Here is a 16384-nt window from a genome sequence, read left to right on the forward strand (position 1 = left end):
AAAATATTAAAAAAAATCCTTTACCAAAATTACCTCAAACAAATTTGAAAAAAATGAAACACATTAGAATAATGGTTTAAAAAATAGTATAAATAAACCGAATTTATATATATTTTTCCATTTATATTTCAAATACCATAAAATATTAAAAAAAATCCTTTACCAAAATTACCTCAAACAAATTTGAAAAAAATGAAACACATTCTTTTAAAAATTTACAATAATTACAAAAGCAACAAACTTCATTAATAATTGAAATTATTACAATCGTGAATATAGATAAACATAAAAGAAAAAGAATTAATAACCCTTATGCAGGTTAACCAGTTATATTTTACAAAATCCCCCTTCTTTTTGAGATAGAAACAATCTTGCAACTCCAGCATGAAATTGATTGAGACGCAGGTAAATAAAGAAATTCCATTGTCATAAAATACTTATCCAAGGCAACTAATCAACTAGTCTGTGGATTAAGCTTTCGCGTTGACCTGGAAAATAAATGAAGATTTGGTATATAAATGCTATACATGTTTGAAAGATGGTAGGTGATTCGGTATATAAATTCTATATATTTTCGAAAGATCATAGGTCTACCCCACTGATCACGATGGAATTGGGCTTGAGATTAACTGTAGTCCAACCATGATCGGAATAGACGTAGAATGAACATGGAGGTTAGTTTCACACGAGTCTTCGGTCTAAAATAAAAAATTAAAAAATTCATTGTTCAGACATAACAAATTATTTTTTAAACTGACAAACTTTTCATGTAAATGATGTTTTATAAATCATCAGCGCATTTGTTAGAATTCATCTTTAAAGCCATATTCTATGAATTGATTACAAAATGTTTGATGTAATTATCTTCTTAGCATCCACTGCAGTTGATGTGACACTAGACTCAGATGGTTATTCGATTGGCCCGGGATCGAGTCCACTACTCCCTCATATCTCTTGTGCTTCGGGCTACTCGATCAGTTTCGTTTTAGTACCGTTTGCACGATGTGCTTGGATTTTGATCCATTTCGGTGACGATCAGGCCCTTAGCTGACAAAAAATATAAGCAGAGTCAACGTTAGTCTTAGATTCTTCCTAGTGAAATAGATCCAACACTAATAACAACCAATATATGCTCAAAATCGAAGCCTTACCTTTCGAAACCGAAACGCCCTGGTTACTCATACCCACGACCAGTGATACAACTTTTGCACAGTAACCTTATCCTCTTCTGAATTCTCCTTTGGAGTAGAAACTTCTGGTTCACGTGACTTCACAAAAAATTCAGCATCGCATGACTTCATCATAATCTCTTGTATCCCAGTTCCTTCTTCTCGGTCGGGTATGTCTGAGAGAATTACAAGATCAATTCTCTGTGTTGGAAATTCGAAACAATCCTCATCGGAGCCTTCAAATCCCCTCTAATATTGTAAGTAGGAGAAATCTGGATAGTATGGTTTATGAAAGAGCCTTTGCTTTTCTGTTATTTATCTCTTTTGACGCTGGGTCACAAGGATTCTAACTCAGACCCTAGTTTGCTCGCCTTCGTTGAGCTATATCTTTACTTAGAACCTGTGTTGTTGGGCTATCTGAAGTATCGAGGGGGAAAGGCCATCGCTCTCTCTTGGTCAATGAGAGAACCTGGCTAACCATAAAACATAGAGCAGGTCACTGGAATTTTTTAAAATTAAACAATGTGGATGGGAGGAAAACGCAGAGCAGGACTGAAAATTTTGAAATTCAAAAATGTGGATGCTAGAAGAATATGGCAGTTGCAACATTCAAGGGTTCATATACAACACCTTTAGTATGAAACTCTAAACAGTCTGCACAGACCCTAAAACTTCCATGTCACTTCAAAGGAAGAAACTATGATAGCGACAAAGGTTTGCATAATCTCTTTTACCCATACTTATCCTCTATGAGATCGTTGCTGCTTCCTTTGGGTGTTGCTGTTGATATTCACAAGCATGAGATGTGCGACCACCACCATCCTGGTTCACTTTAACTTGTGGGCAATAAAAATCCTTTCAAATCCAATAGTTCCGGACGTCTCCATACAAATAACTCTGCATCGAGAGACTTCTTTGTCGGTTATAAGCGCAGAGGAATATGATCATTGAGAGTTTTCAAAAATCAAAAATAAGCGCTTAAAGTTGAACAGTTTTCAAATTCAAAAATTAGCGGTGAATTACCGCCCGAATAGTAAACAGGGTAGGCAGGGCTGGAATTTCAAATTTCTATTGCCCATCAAATTAAAATTTGATGAGGTTTTGGCATTTTTCACGCCTTTTATTTTACGTTTTACAGAAATTTGTGAGTGTCAACCTCCCCTTATCTAGAAACTCTTTTTCAACTACTCTTGCATTTCAACTTGCTTTAATCCCCTCTAAGAGTGTCTTGTTTCTTCTTATGTTAGCATATGTGTTTCGCCATGTCTTCACTTGCTTTAATCTCCCTCTTAGAGTACCTTGTTTGTTCCTAAGTTAGTATATGTGTTTCCCCATAACATAAAACCTTACTTTTAAGATTTTATAAAGATTTTAAGCCTTTGGGAGTTAATAGCTTTGATTATGTACATAAATTTTGATATGTGAAAAACACTAAAGAAAACCATATAGTTAAGATGATGAGGATCTTCAACCAAAGATTTTAACCCTTTGGGAGTTAATAGCTTTGATTATGTACATAAATTTTGATATGTGAAAAAAACTAAAGAAAACCATATAATTAGGATGACGAGGATCCTCAACCACTAGTATATGAGATAGAATTATTTTTTTAAAATATCAAGAATTTATCTACTATTTCTTTTTATAATATATTTAACCCTCAATAATCAAACACATGAATTTATTAAACATATAATTACATGTTCAACTATTTCTTTATAACTTATTTTCACCACATATTTTATTTACGAATGGGCACACACATCTTTATTTACTCACTAAGTTTATTTACTGAATTCTCACCAAGATCTCTTTATTTATACCAAGATAAATTATCCCTATAAGTTCACTTTTAACCAACTGTGAACTATTTGAATAATAAATCCGGTAATGATAGCTAAATATTTGTTAAAATATTTGTATATCTTTTCAACTAATTTGCTATCCATTACACATATTTGGAACAAATGATTGCTAAAACTATGAAGCTGAAAAATGTCGAGACTAAGAAAACTATGCAATCTACCAGATAACCAACTCATCATCTCCCTAAGCAAACTATGCAATCTACCAGATAACCAACTCATCATCTCCATTTGAACATCGTTAAGTAATCATTTTTATAATATCTTAAATATGAGCCTATGGTGTCCTCATTTTAAAAAATTAAATTCACATTAGTGTTTGCATCATAGAGGAAATATACAACCCACCCTAACCAATTAGACAAAGCAATCTTTCCTATTAAGCATTATAATAAACAATATCAGTACTTATTCTATTCATGTACTTAGTGCCAATTGTATCCTCCAAATATAACTAAATTAGAAGTGGTTGACAACCTAAAGAGGTGCATTAGATAAATATGAGCCTGTAACATCTTCAATAATTATTTTTATTGTAAAAAAATTTCACTGAAAAAAAAAAAAAATATATATATATATATATATATATTAAATTCACTGTGGTAAAAATAAAGTGGATTCCAAAACATTTAATAAAAAACTCAAAAAACAAATTTAATATATATATATATATATATATATATATATTAAATTCACCGTGGTAAAAATAAAGTGGATTCCAAAACATTTAATAAAAAACTAAAAAAACAAAATTAGTCAAAATAAGCGAGGGCAAGATATTTTTCTAATATCTAATACATTTTTTGTAATGACCCCAAGATATGTAAATGTGAAAGTTTACTGTGGTAAAAGACAGTAATACAGTTGTTGTTATGTTTTAAACAAAACTGTGACAAACTATTTCTTTTATTAAAGTAATTTAAATATTTCTTGAAATGCTGGCAGCCTCTAAGAGGTGGATCTTAAAGAAAGAGATCAGTTGTGATAACTGATGGAAACTACCCTCCAAAACAGGAAAAGTCCTGACTGAGGGAGGGGGTTCTGTGCTGTGAGGACAGACAGAAGAAATTCTTTTCCAAGAACAGGAAAAAGAAAAGAGAAAGTGGTTAAGTCTGGTTATGACCAGATAACCAGGCACAGAGAGTGCACAAATCCTGTTGAGGGTTGGAGGCCTGCAGGATGGCTCGGGGGAGAATTCCGTCTGAGGGATGGATCTCATGGCTGGGTGGACGAGCAGAATTAAAGCTCAGGTGACTTGCTTTGTTTGAAAAACCATTCCTGACACTGGTATCCAGGTACGGTTCCAAACTGTGAAGTCCCTGATTGAAAATAAATGTGCATGGAAATCACAGTAGTTGAATAGGAAAAAGTCTTTTTATTTTTCCTAGACACTGTCACAATGATTAGCATAATGTGCAAGTGTAAACTTTAAATTGAAGACAGACTGTCAAATAATGGACAGGGTCTGGGTTAGTACCCCGGTAAAGAAGGTTACACAGAAAATATTAAACAAGATTGAATACTGGTATCAGGAAGCGTTAACCGAGGACTGGTTACTGTGTTACAGTCTCGACCCAACCTCATTAGCGAGGTCAAAACGCTGTCCGTAACGAATAGTTACATGTGAATCAAAACAATAGTGAACACTATGACAGTTAACCGAAACGAATGCGGTGAATGACAATAGAACGAGGGTTATAACTTCCGAATCTAATAGAGGGGCACCGACTGTAGTCGGATGCTACCCGTCGACGGAAGAAGGTGAAATAGTTGTCTAGCATAATAACTAATAACCTGTGCATAAACCGATACTGGTGAACTGTACAATCAGAGAATGGAAATCATATTTCATTTCATTAACCTATGTCACCAAGTCGCAGTACTCGCGGACATGATATGAATATAAATCCTGTGTATTTAAAGTTGTAAAATGGAACACAGCGAGCATATAAATATTAAACCCTGTGCATTTAAGGCTATGAATGGAACACAGCGAGCATAAGAATATTAAACCCTGTGTGTCTAAAGCTATAACTGGAACACAGTGAGCATATGCATATAAAAACCCTGTGTATGTAAGAGCTGTAAATGGAGTACAGATAGTATATGTATATACCAAAACAAACCTGTGCATGCAACTTCGTTAAGAAGATACTCATATTGAAAACAAGGAAAACCGTGCGATAACAGTAAAGAGAAAACAGCAAGCATGCATATAGTGCAACCTTTTCCATGGAGAGAAGAGCAAGCTTAACATTACTTTACAGCCACCGCATACATGTTGTATGGAATAGCAATATGAAGAGCATATAGAAATCACAGAACGTGTAACCAAAGCTATTAGAATAACTTGACCATATATAGGCGAATGTCGTTATGAGAATAAGCAGAATCAGCAAGAAAATATAAACCCATGTTCTGTTCAAAATGTCGAGAGTCGAGTCAGAATCATATAGCTACAGACATAAATAATACCCTGAGGGTTAGACGACGTCTATCCTCTGTTTATAATTACAAACATTGCCGAATGGTGAAGTTTAAAAAGGAAATTAACAGTACACATTCGATAAGAGGAAAAACCCAAAAACCCTCATGTCCAGATCTGTGCGTGAAGACCAGATCTGCAATCCATACGTCTAAGAGTAAGTGTATCAAGCTTGCCTCGAGGGCAGCATTGTGAATCAAATGGAAAAATGTAAAACGAGTATAAAGAACCCATGATTCGCTGTGAGTAACAAATTAACCAGCGAAGTCACAGTCACGGCCAGTCTACACAACAAAGTCAAATGGTAAGGGTTCTCCTCAGAGAATACCCAGCGTTTGAATCGAGAAAGCCCGCGTTGGGGGCAGTGGTCTACACCAAACCACGAAACTATAAATTATGACCTGTATTCTATTCACTCTACTATGTAAACAGAATATTGATTGCCGATACATACCTGTGACTATCGGAGGATTGCGCCGTTGTGTGCAGCCATCCTGACTCCATCCAAAAAGTAGCAAGTCCCAGCTGCACATCATGGCAAGGAAACGAATAAGACCCTAAGAAATTGCCATGGTAACCAGAACAGTTAAGTAATATAGCAGAACGAATATCCATTGACCATACCTTTGAGGGTTTGTTGACGGACGGGTCGTGGCCTCTGAGGCATTTGCAGAATGAAGAGCTGTTGCTGGTGAATTCGGGTCGAAGAAAGAGCGTTGAACCGGGTCCGGAAAGACCGCAAGTGAAAATGAACTCTGAGTCTATGTGGAGGCAAATAAGTATTACATGAAACCCTTGAGTGATTTTCGACCATCCGATCTCTGGATGAGATCCAAGCCGTCGGAACAAGGCGGGAACCAAAAGCGATAGGACGGAGATCTGTGGTTCCGAGGTGTCACATGGCCAAGAGAACCAGGCCATGCCACCTGCCCCGGCAAGGACGGTTGTCTTAATAGCGTAAGTGAGTTGGCACCTGCAAATACTGCGGTAGGACCATCAAGGACCGCGCTATATTAACTCATATTACCGCTGATAACCTATAGTAGGGTTCTGTCATAAGGGCAGGGCTTACATCCAACGCCCAGCTAATAAAAATACATTACAATGCCGTGTGGTACATGGAATAACCAAAGTCAATAGAAATACATGTATAGCCGATGACATTATATATAGTGTAATGTATATGTTGGGTCGTTAAAAGTAATGTGTTTACATAAAAGAAACAGGAGTATCATAAAGTGCATCGTTAACTTGTTAGGTTATGCATATATTAAATTTTTTTTTATGTATATGTGAATATAGGTGTGACAAATTGGTATCAGAGCCCAGTTTCAACACTGTGGCCTCAAGTTGAACATGTTTCATTGTGCAGAAGGGTACACCATGCAAACATATGCAAGATAATAATGTACTTAACTGTGTTCTGTCTATTTGGGGTGAAATACAGAATTACAACAGCTAGCAGTTAAGCCAGAAAAGAGACAAAATGCAAGGAACCGGCAGTAACCCTCAAGAGAATCCAGAGCTGTGGGTACAATTGGGTGCAGAAACACGGAGTACCAACCTTGCCATCCTGGAAACTGTCCAGGAATTGAAGAATGAGATGGCACGGTTGCGAGAGGACAACGCGCAGTTGACAGTTGAACAAGAAAGAATTTTGAAGAGTTTGTCGGATAGGCAAAATCCCCCTCTGTCCAATCCCAGTGCGGAACAGCAGAGGATGACAGAAGAACAGAATTATCAAATGGAACCTGAACTTTCAGAAGGCAAGGAGGATCATTCTGATAATGTACCAGAACAGCAAACTTCAAAACGACAGAAAATGGAGCTGCAAGGAGAGTTTCGAAAAATTAAACCCCCGCATTTTGATGGCGAACAGGAGGAAGCAGCTGAAGCTTGGTTAATAAATATGAATAAATATTTTCAGTTGTACGAGTATGATCATAACCTGAAGGCAAGATTAGCTATTTTTCAGTTACAAGGTAAGGCAACCTTGTGGTGGGAGGAAATCAAAATTGTCAAAGGGGTAAGTGAACGGACCATTACCTGGGAGAAGTTTCAGAAATACTTCAAGGAGAGGTATCTAACTGAACGCTTTTACGATGAAAAGGCAAGGGAATTTCATGATTTAAGATTGGGACAGCAGACAATGGATGAGTTCATTAATCGCTTTACCTCACTGCTACGTTATGTACCTTACATCAAGGAGGAGAAAGCCAAGGTCCAAAGGTTTGTGAGCAGATTACCTTCGTATATAAGGGAAAGGATTGAGTTTGACAATCCTAGAACCATGGATGAGGCTATTCGTAAAGCAAGGATCTGCTACCAGCAGAGTAAACAGAAGGGGGACACCTCGAACAAAATATGGAATGAGAAAAGAAACAGTCGGATGGTTGGGAGCAGCAAAGGAGGTCGCAGCAGTGGGAGTAAAGGTGCTGGTAAAGGATTAAACAGTAGACCTGTTGCAAGGAATGCGCCCCGGTCCAGGCCAATGAGCGAATCTAGAGTAAATGAGCAGTCTGTTAGACCAGAAGGTGAGGGGATGACCAGACCGCCAGTTCAATGCTGGGGTTGTGGAGGACCTCACTATGTTAAAAACTGCCCACAGCGAAAGGGGACAGACCAGATATCCCAAATTCATGAGGCATCGACCGTTGGGGACGTGGCACGCAGTGTACCCAGAATTAATGTGGCTTTGGAAGACCGACAGGCGGAGTACCAACCATCTATGGTTGAATTCGAAGGTAAAATCTCAAATCTTTCTATAGCTGTTCTTATTGATCCAGGTGATACTTTAAGTTATGTTAGCCCAAAAATAGTAGAACAGTGTAAACTACAAGCTGAAAAGTTCAGAAATCCATGGCTGGTCCAATTAGCTACAGGAGCCAAGAGACGAGTTTTGGCCAAAGTAAATAATTGCTCCTTAACCATAGCAGGACAGCCAATAGTGGCAGATTTAAATGTACTACCATTGGGTTCATACGATATCCTGATTGGGATGGACTGGCTGGAAAAACACTGGTCCTTAGTGAATTGCAAGACCAAAACTATCTACTATAAGGATGACCGTGGAGAGCAGCAGGAGTTACAAGGAATCAGACACCCTGTACAGATTCGACCCATTACAGCATCTTAGCTAGCTAAGTGCATCAAGAAGAAATGTCAAATCTACGCTATTCAGGTGGGATACGCAAATCAGAAGGATAAAACTGCTATGCTGGGTAGCATTCCGGTAGTACAGGAATTTGCAGATGTTTTCCCCGAGGAAGTGCCGGGATTACCACCTAAAAGAGATGTGGATTTCACTGTTGAGCTGATTCCAGGGGCAGCACCCGTATCACGGGCACCATACCGCATGAGTGTACCAGAACCAACAGAATTAAAAATGCAACTGCAGGAGCTGTTAGATAAAAATTACATCCGTCCCAGTGTATCACGCTGGGGAGCCCCAGTGCTGTTCGTCAAAAAGAAAGATGGAACCTTTCGGATGTGCATTGATTATCGTCAGCTGAATAAGCTCACGATCAAAAATAAATATCCTTTACCTAGGATCGACGAACTTTTTGATCAGGTGAAGGGAGCGACGGTATTCTCTAAAATCGATCTGCGATCTGGTTACCATCAGATCAGAATTAAAGAGGAGGATATCGCTAAGACCGCTTTCAGAACGCGGTATGGGCATTATGAATTCGTGGTGCTACCTTTTGGTCTGACCAATGCACCTGCTACCTTCATGTGTTTGATGAACAGTGTGTTTCACCGGTTCTTAGACAAGTTTGTGCTGATATTCATAGATGACATTCTGATTTACAGCAGATCAAGAAAGGAGCATGAGGAACACCTTAGATTGGTGTTGCAAACTTTGCGAGAACATCAATTATATGCAAAGTTTAGTAAGTGTGATTTCTTCAAGGAGGAGATACAATACTTAGGTCATGTAATCACAAAGGAAGGAATCGCAGTAGATCCTGAGAAAATCAGAACTATAATGGAGTGGCCCATACCAAAGGACGTGTTGTAGGGAAAAGTATCCGACTCGGATGACCCTAACCCACTCTAAGGGTGACAGTTCCTTAGCAACAACTGTAAAACAAACTACTGAAGGTTTACTTCTTTATGAAAGCAAAAGAGAATGGAGGAAGCACTAATCGTTGCCTTGCGCTTAATGTCGAATCCAAACTCTCCTCTTTGGCCGCTTGCTCCTAGCTCTTTGTTGTTCTGCTCACCCAGCTGCAATGAGATCCTGCACAATAACAAAGAAGGAAACTACAAGAGGCATGCAATCATAACTGGTTCATGGATTAGTGTAAACCAAACATGCAATCATCACAATACATAATTGAAACAAGAGCACATAGAAGAACCTCAATAGCTTTTATTAATGAAGAAATAAAGGTTCTGAGAGGATTACAACCATTGCAGGCTCCAACCCAGCAACACCTCCCAGCAGAAAGAATTGCTCTTCTTCACCTCTCTCAAACAATCACCCAATAACTCAAGAATGAAACCAACAGCATATCATTACTTTGCACAAAATTCCAGCCTCCTGAGCTCATAGGAGAGAGCTCAATATATAGATGAATTGAGAAAGGATGAGTCAGCTTGCAACTGATGTGTAGCTGCCTTGTGTCCTCTCTCTCTTCAGTTAATCTTTAGTTGATCTTCAGTTCTTGAGTCCACTTGGTGAACCTTGCTTCCACTTGGAGAAACAAAGCCTCTGACTCATCACAAGGCGAAATACCTGATCCAAGTGTCATTTTTGGAAGATTCCAAAGCAATGACTCACTGTGCCACATGTCCAAACTCGCCCAACGCAGGTGGGCTTTGTTCTGCCTGCTTTGCAACGCAGGTACACTATGGAGCAGTTGTGTTTCAGCGCAGAAGCCTAGTGGAGCACCTGCTTTGATTTCAGGATTGCTTGTTTTTGAGTGTTTTCAGGTGGAGAACTGATCTGAGAGCTGTTGGTTTGCTGACCTTGTTCCTCTAGGGGTAGGAACATCATGTTTAGGGAACTTTGGATCCCTTGGATTATTGACAATTCATGCTTGTTGCTGTAAGGCACAAAATTGTCTATAACAGATGCCCCCTAAAGTATGAGGTCGTTTATCGGGTGAAATGCTTTATTGAGAGGATCCGAAGTTCATTCAATCTGCTGAGAAGTGTCCTGTAATAAGATACAATACAATACATTATTTTTCATACATTTTTCATGATCTAGCTGAGGCGGGCATTCCCATGCTCAGCTTTATAAATACATTTTGGTACATAGAACAGACGATCGTCTGATGCTAGACTGATAATTCTCTGCCGAATTTATCATCCTTTGAAAAGGATGATCATCTGTTGCAATGATGTACATATCAAATGTCTTTATGTCCTGAATATATATCGCAGCCCGGATGGATGAAACTAGATCCGGGGTCTTCAGTCTCTTCCGATCTTCACTCGATGTACAAGTCGATCCATGTGAGAATTTCTTGAAGTCGAACATGGAAAGACATCGCTTGATTACCGGTCAATGATGTAAACCGTTAACAAGCGCGAGAGGAATCACCGATAAGGATGATGACCCTCAAGGTACGGCAGTACAATATACATGGTGGGAATAAAGGACTTGGCGTCGACCACCATGCAAAATCTTCTGGTCGAAGGTCATTGATGTATACCTGTCGCCGGAAGTGAGAAACTTGCCATTGAGGCATGCAAGCTTCAAAGTACTGAGGGGGGTGTTCTTAGATCAACTCCTTGGATAATGAGCTGATGTCGACAAGGAGCGATCCGTCAAAGGAGGGCCTTAATGAATCCCACATCAGTGACACGGAACGGAGCTAGTGATTATGATGAGGTGAAAAACAAACTGTGATGTATGATTCAGGGTGGCGGTCATGAAGTGGATGAAGGATAATGTATGGCAGTGGGTGGAACACGGTTGACTCTTTACAGAACCACATCTCTTGAACATATAATGACACTGATGTGATGGATTGGTAGCATTACCCCAATTGTGGACGGTGTGGCGAGGACCATGGTTCTGCGACCGGTGAATGAAACAACCCAACCCGATGCGGTATGGAGGACAAAGTGTCATGTTCAAGAGCGACTTGCTACCATTAATACTGTGAGGTTCTCCCAATTTTTCCCCAGTCATTGCTGACCAGTACCTCTTTATTTTTGTCAAGCTTGAGGAGGATAACATATGCTTGTTCTATAACCTGCCCTTCGGGCAAGCCCATCGCTATGTTTTAACGAGCCTAGCGATAGGGAAACTCGTTCTCGTCTAAAGACAAGTTTGCCGCTATTTAATCATTTTAACGAGTCTAACGACAAAGAAAACTCGGTCCTTTTCATTTTTAGAGAGTCTGAAAAGGCACGAAAAGTTAACTCCAAAATTCCTTTTTCGTCATCTAATCCCTTAAGTCCGAAAAAGTTTAAAACAATACAGAAGGGATGAATTTTCGGTTGCTTTAACGAGCCGAACAAACAAGCGCTCGATCTTTTTGTGCAATAATCCCTCAGGTCCAAAAAGATTAAAATCTAGAGGAGGGATAGCTTTCCGGTCGCTTTAACGAGCTGGAAGGCCAAAACTCGGCAAACTTTTCATATTTTACGAGTCAGTGAAAAGAGCTCAAAGAAGACTCGTCTTTTGAGGAACGAGTGATGAACAGGGATAGCAGCAGATTCCAGGTACAGGTTGGAATTCTCCAATCACGGCAGTGTCACAAGGATGGCTAAGTGAAATCACTCTTCGCAGCTGTTCCTCAAAATGGGTAAACAAACATATGGAGGTGAACGATTGGCCAAATGAACAGATGGAGGTGATGGCATATAAACACGACCAAGGGCTTTTAATATGGCTTTCAAAGGTTACATTTCTCGAGGTTGTTTACCGGTTCATTTTTCTGGATGAGCTTGAACTGCTAGGGAAAGATTGCTCACAATTTACGTTTATTTTTTAACGAGCATGAACTTCTGCACAAAAACTGCTCGATGATTGCTTTTAATTTTTAACGAGCATGAACATTGCTAAAACTGCTCGATGATGCCCCCAGCATAATAATAATGCAGATGAGGCGCATGCCTCCTAAATCATAAGGGGACATTTCATTTTTTAATGAGGTTGACATCTTAAAGAACCATCCTCTTTTACTCCTTGTTTCATTTTTTAAACGAGGTTGACTTGAGAAAGGAACTATCCTCGAACTTTTAGATCCGCTAGAAACAGAAGGTCTCATATTCCATTGTGGTCATTTCCGCCAGATTACTTGAAGGCGGCAATGCGGAAGTACCCATTAAAGTAGGGTCTTTTAGGAAAATGACTCCGATATTTTGGAGAGAGTGATTCCTTCCCTGGATCATAGGAATGCTTCCCGTAGTAAATGGTGGCACAACTTTTGTCGAAGTTGTCGTCGAACTGCTTGGTTGATCATTTCCTTTACCGTTCGACGACTGCGGATTCCCGCAGTTTTTGCATTTTGTCGAAATCAAAGCATCATTCTGTTGTTCAGAGGTCGACACCATTAGCACCTGGCACCGGGAAGTATCTCCACTATCAACCAGATTTTGACTTGGATCGGGAAACGGATCAGTCAGTACAGCTGGGGTTTGTGAATTCTTTAAGAATCTTTTAAACTCGGCTTTATATGGACAATCTTTTGTCCAATGATCCTCATCACATATCTGACACCCAGAAGGTGGTTTCCCTTTTCCAAAAGAAGTTTTTCGAGGAGACGGATCTCCTTGTTTTTTCTTCTCTTTGTTTTGATTCTTCCTGCTTACTGGTTGATTGGTTTCTTTGCCCTTATCTGTCGATACGGCATTTACTTCCGAAGCAAGAACTTCTTCATGCGCATTTTGATTCGAATCCTTACGGGCCTTCTTTTGATTGGTCCTTTTTCGGATTCGTGTTTGTCGTGCCAATCACGCCACCGCCGGCATGAGAGTCACTGTTTGATTTAGGAGGAGGAGGGATTGAAAACTCTGGTCTAGGGGCGTCTGGTATTTTGTCATAGAGCGTGCCGGACTGAGTATATACTAAATCCAAGTATTGTGCACGAGCAATAACTTGCTCTTCTGTTACGACTCCTCCCTTTGCCACATCTTCCGTTATGGCCGGAAGTAACGACTTTATAAACCACTCAGCTAAAAGCTGATCAGGAACGTATGTTTTAACCATTCTTCGTCGACGTCGCCACTCATGTATATGATCTGATATATGAGTTGCGGTTGTCTATTTGAAGTTAGTCAATATCTCTGTTCCGGTTTCATACCTTATTGGTAATTGAAAGTGGGTTAAGAACGTCGTGGCAAGGGAGCCAAAATTGTCGAACGAAGCTCTAGGCAATTCTATATACCATTTTGCCGCTGGACCTGTCAATGTCCTCTGAAAGAGGCGAAGCCTTATCGAATCGTCATTCAAAGTGTTCGACGAACACCATAGATGAAATGTCATCACATGATTCGACGGGTCTTCACCTGGATTTCCATTGAATTTAGGAATGTCGGATGGAAGTTTGTGTGGAATCACTGGCCACCAAGGGGCGTAAGCAATTGGATCGTTTGTTAACCGATGTAAATCAGGCAACTCTAAAGTTGCCACGAATGGTAACTGCTGGTTCAAGTTAGGTGAAGCGTAACCAGGATACGATGGAATCGCCTGAACAGTCGGTCTTTGCATACCAGCATAATGGAGTTGATGTTGGTATGATGAATACGGTTGATGGACTTGACCACTATAAAGTGGTTGATTTTGACCATTTTGAATATATGGTTGTCCAGTATTCGCAAATATTTGCTGTTCAGAACCTTGGTACACTTGTTGGAATTGCGGCTGTTGGTATTGCATTATCCACGGTTGCGACACCATGGGTTGTTGCGCTACACTAACCATTGGACCGAGATGTGGGGTAGTCGTACCCAACTGTACTTGTGTTGTCCCACCAGTAGGTGATTGTGGTTGGGTCGCAGGGTCAAGTGGCTGTTGCATGAGAACCTGAGCAATCTGAGGTTGACACACAACAGGCATTGTTTGAACTTGCGACACGGTCACAATAGCCGGTGTAGTTGGGATGTTTGTCACAGGTACACACTGTTGCATAGAATATACAACTCTCGGTGGCTGGGATAGCACAGGTACCCAACTACTCGTTGCAATTCCGCCATAACTTGAATAAGGTTGAGAGCTCCCGTATGGGTACTGCCCCCCATATGGTAGCAACCCAGAACTCAAGGCAACTGCCTGCCTTGGAGGACTAGATGGCCTAATTAGATTCCCAAAAGGGTCAATTTGATGAGCCTCACCATGAGAGTTACCAGACATTACTCCGGAACAAACAGGAACAGACCATACTGTCGAGATAGTCTCTTGATGGACTCCTTCTAGCGACTGCGAGCTAGTTGGGACAGATGGTATGCCGGCGAACATTGTTGGATTTGCAGCAGGTAATTCTACCGTCGCCGTGTCATTCGACACAGTCCTAGATGTCGACGGTTGTTCAGTCATTTTTAGTTTATCCAATTGATCACCTAGTGATTCTACAGGAACTTCCACTGGTGATGGACAAACTTCTGTTGTAGCAGGAAATAGAGTGACCCCTACTCCAAATTGAATTGGAGTGGATACTTGCGGTTCCTCTATAATTTCCTCTATCGCAATCAGACCAGGTGGAAGAGGAAGACCGTCAGGTCCGTAAAAGATTTCCGGTGCCGAAGAAGGGGTTGTATCGACCGCGACGGATGTTTGAGGAACAAAACTCTCTGGACCGGTTACAGATGGAACTGGTTCAGTCATACAAGTATTTGCCCCCAGACTAGGATCAGTATTACTGTCCCTCCGTGGCGATTGAACTTCTTCTATGGAGGCAGGGTTTCCAGAAATGTTTGGAGTGACCAGAATCTCAGATGTTGTTGGAACACTCGTTCTAACTTTTAAAGGAGATTTTGAACTGGTTCGACGAGCTCGCTTTGTCCGGATTGTTTTCGATTCCGGAGACAAAGACGGTTGACTCGCAAGCCTCCGAGAACGACGGATATTCAATTGACTTTCTTCCACGATTGCGGATTACTCGATCAACTAAAATATAAAGGGGAAAATTTGTGTTTCCGATTTGAATGAATTTTATTAGACGCTTTTAAACATAACTTTGCTTTTTCATGTTTTAAGAGTCGAGAAAAAGCTAAAGATGACTCTAGTCGCCTTCGATGTATTAACGAGCCCGAAGTGACAAATGCTCGGTTGGACCTTTTCAGTTATAGAGTTTGAAAAGGGCCAAAAGAAACTGCTCTGGAGATCTAGGCAGAGGGTGTGCCAAACCTTTCGCGAAACCACAGAATACGTTTTACGGTACGGGTGGTCGATCTTCGTGAATGCTGTGTTCACTGCATCGCGATCAGTAGGGCGGCCGACACGGCTTCCTATGGATAAAGGATAATTGCCTATAGGGGTCTCCCAATATATACTCGACGGTACGTGGGAGCACAAGTCCGTATTAGTGCCACCGACTCTCAGGAGGAATCACCCACCTTCATAGAGATCGACAGTCACTATGTTTAACGACGCCGGAACACGTCTCTACCTAGACCTCTAGATGTTTGCGTTATGTTTCAAATGCGTTGTTAGGTTCATTCAGTATATTTTAAGTTGATCTTTTTAAAGTTTGACTTTCAAGGTTCACCACGAGATGTATATGACAAATTCCTAAATGCAGCCTAAGATGAGAAGCAAGCTTTTTCAAATCTTTTTGACTGATGAAAATCTTAACTACTGAGAGAGAAAGAAGGCAAATTCTTTTCACACAGTTCATACAGCACAAACTAATGCACTTTCTCCTAAATCATCATGCAAACTTTTTTCAAATGCAAAATGCACA

Source organism: Pinus tabuliformis, chromosome 2_2 (assembly GCF_031772625.1).
Source record: "Pinus tabuliformis cultivar Carrire ecotype Pingquan chromosome 2_2, CPIR1, whole genome shotgun sequence".
NCBI lineage: Eukaryota > Viridiplantae > Streptophyta > Pinopsida > Pinales > Pinaceae > Pinus > Pinus tabuliformis.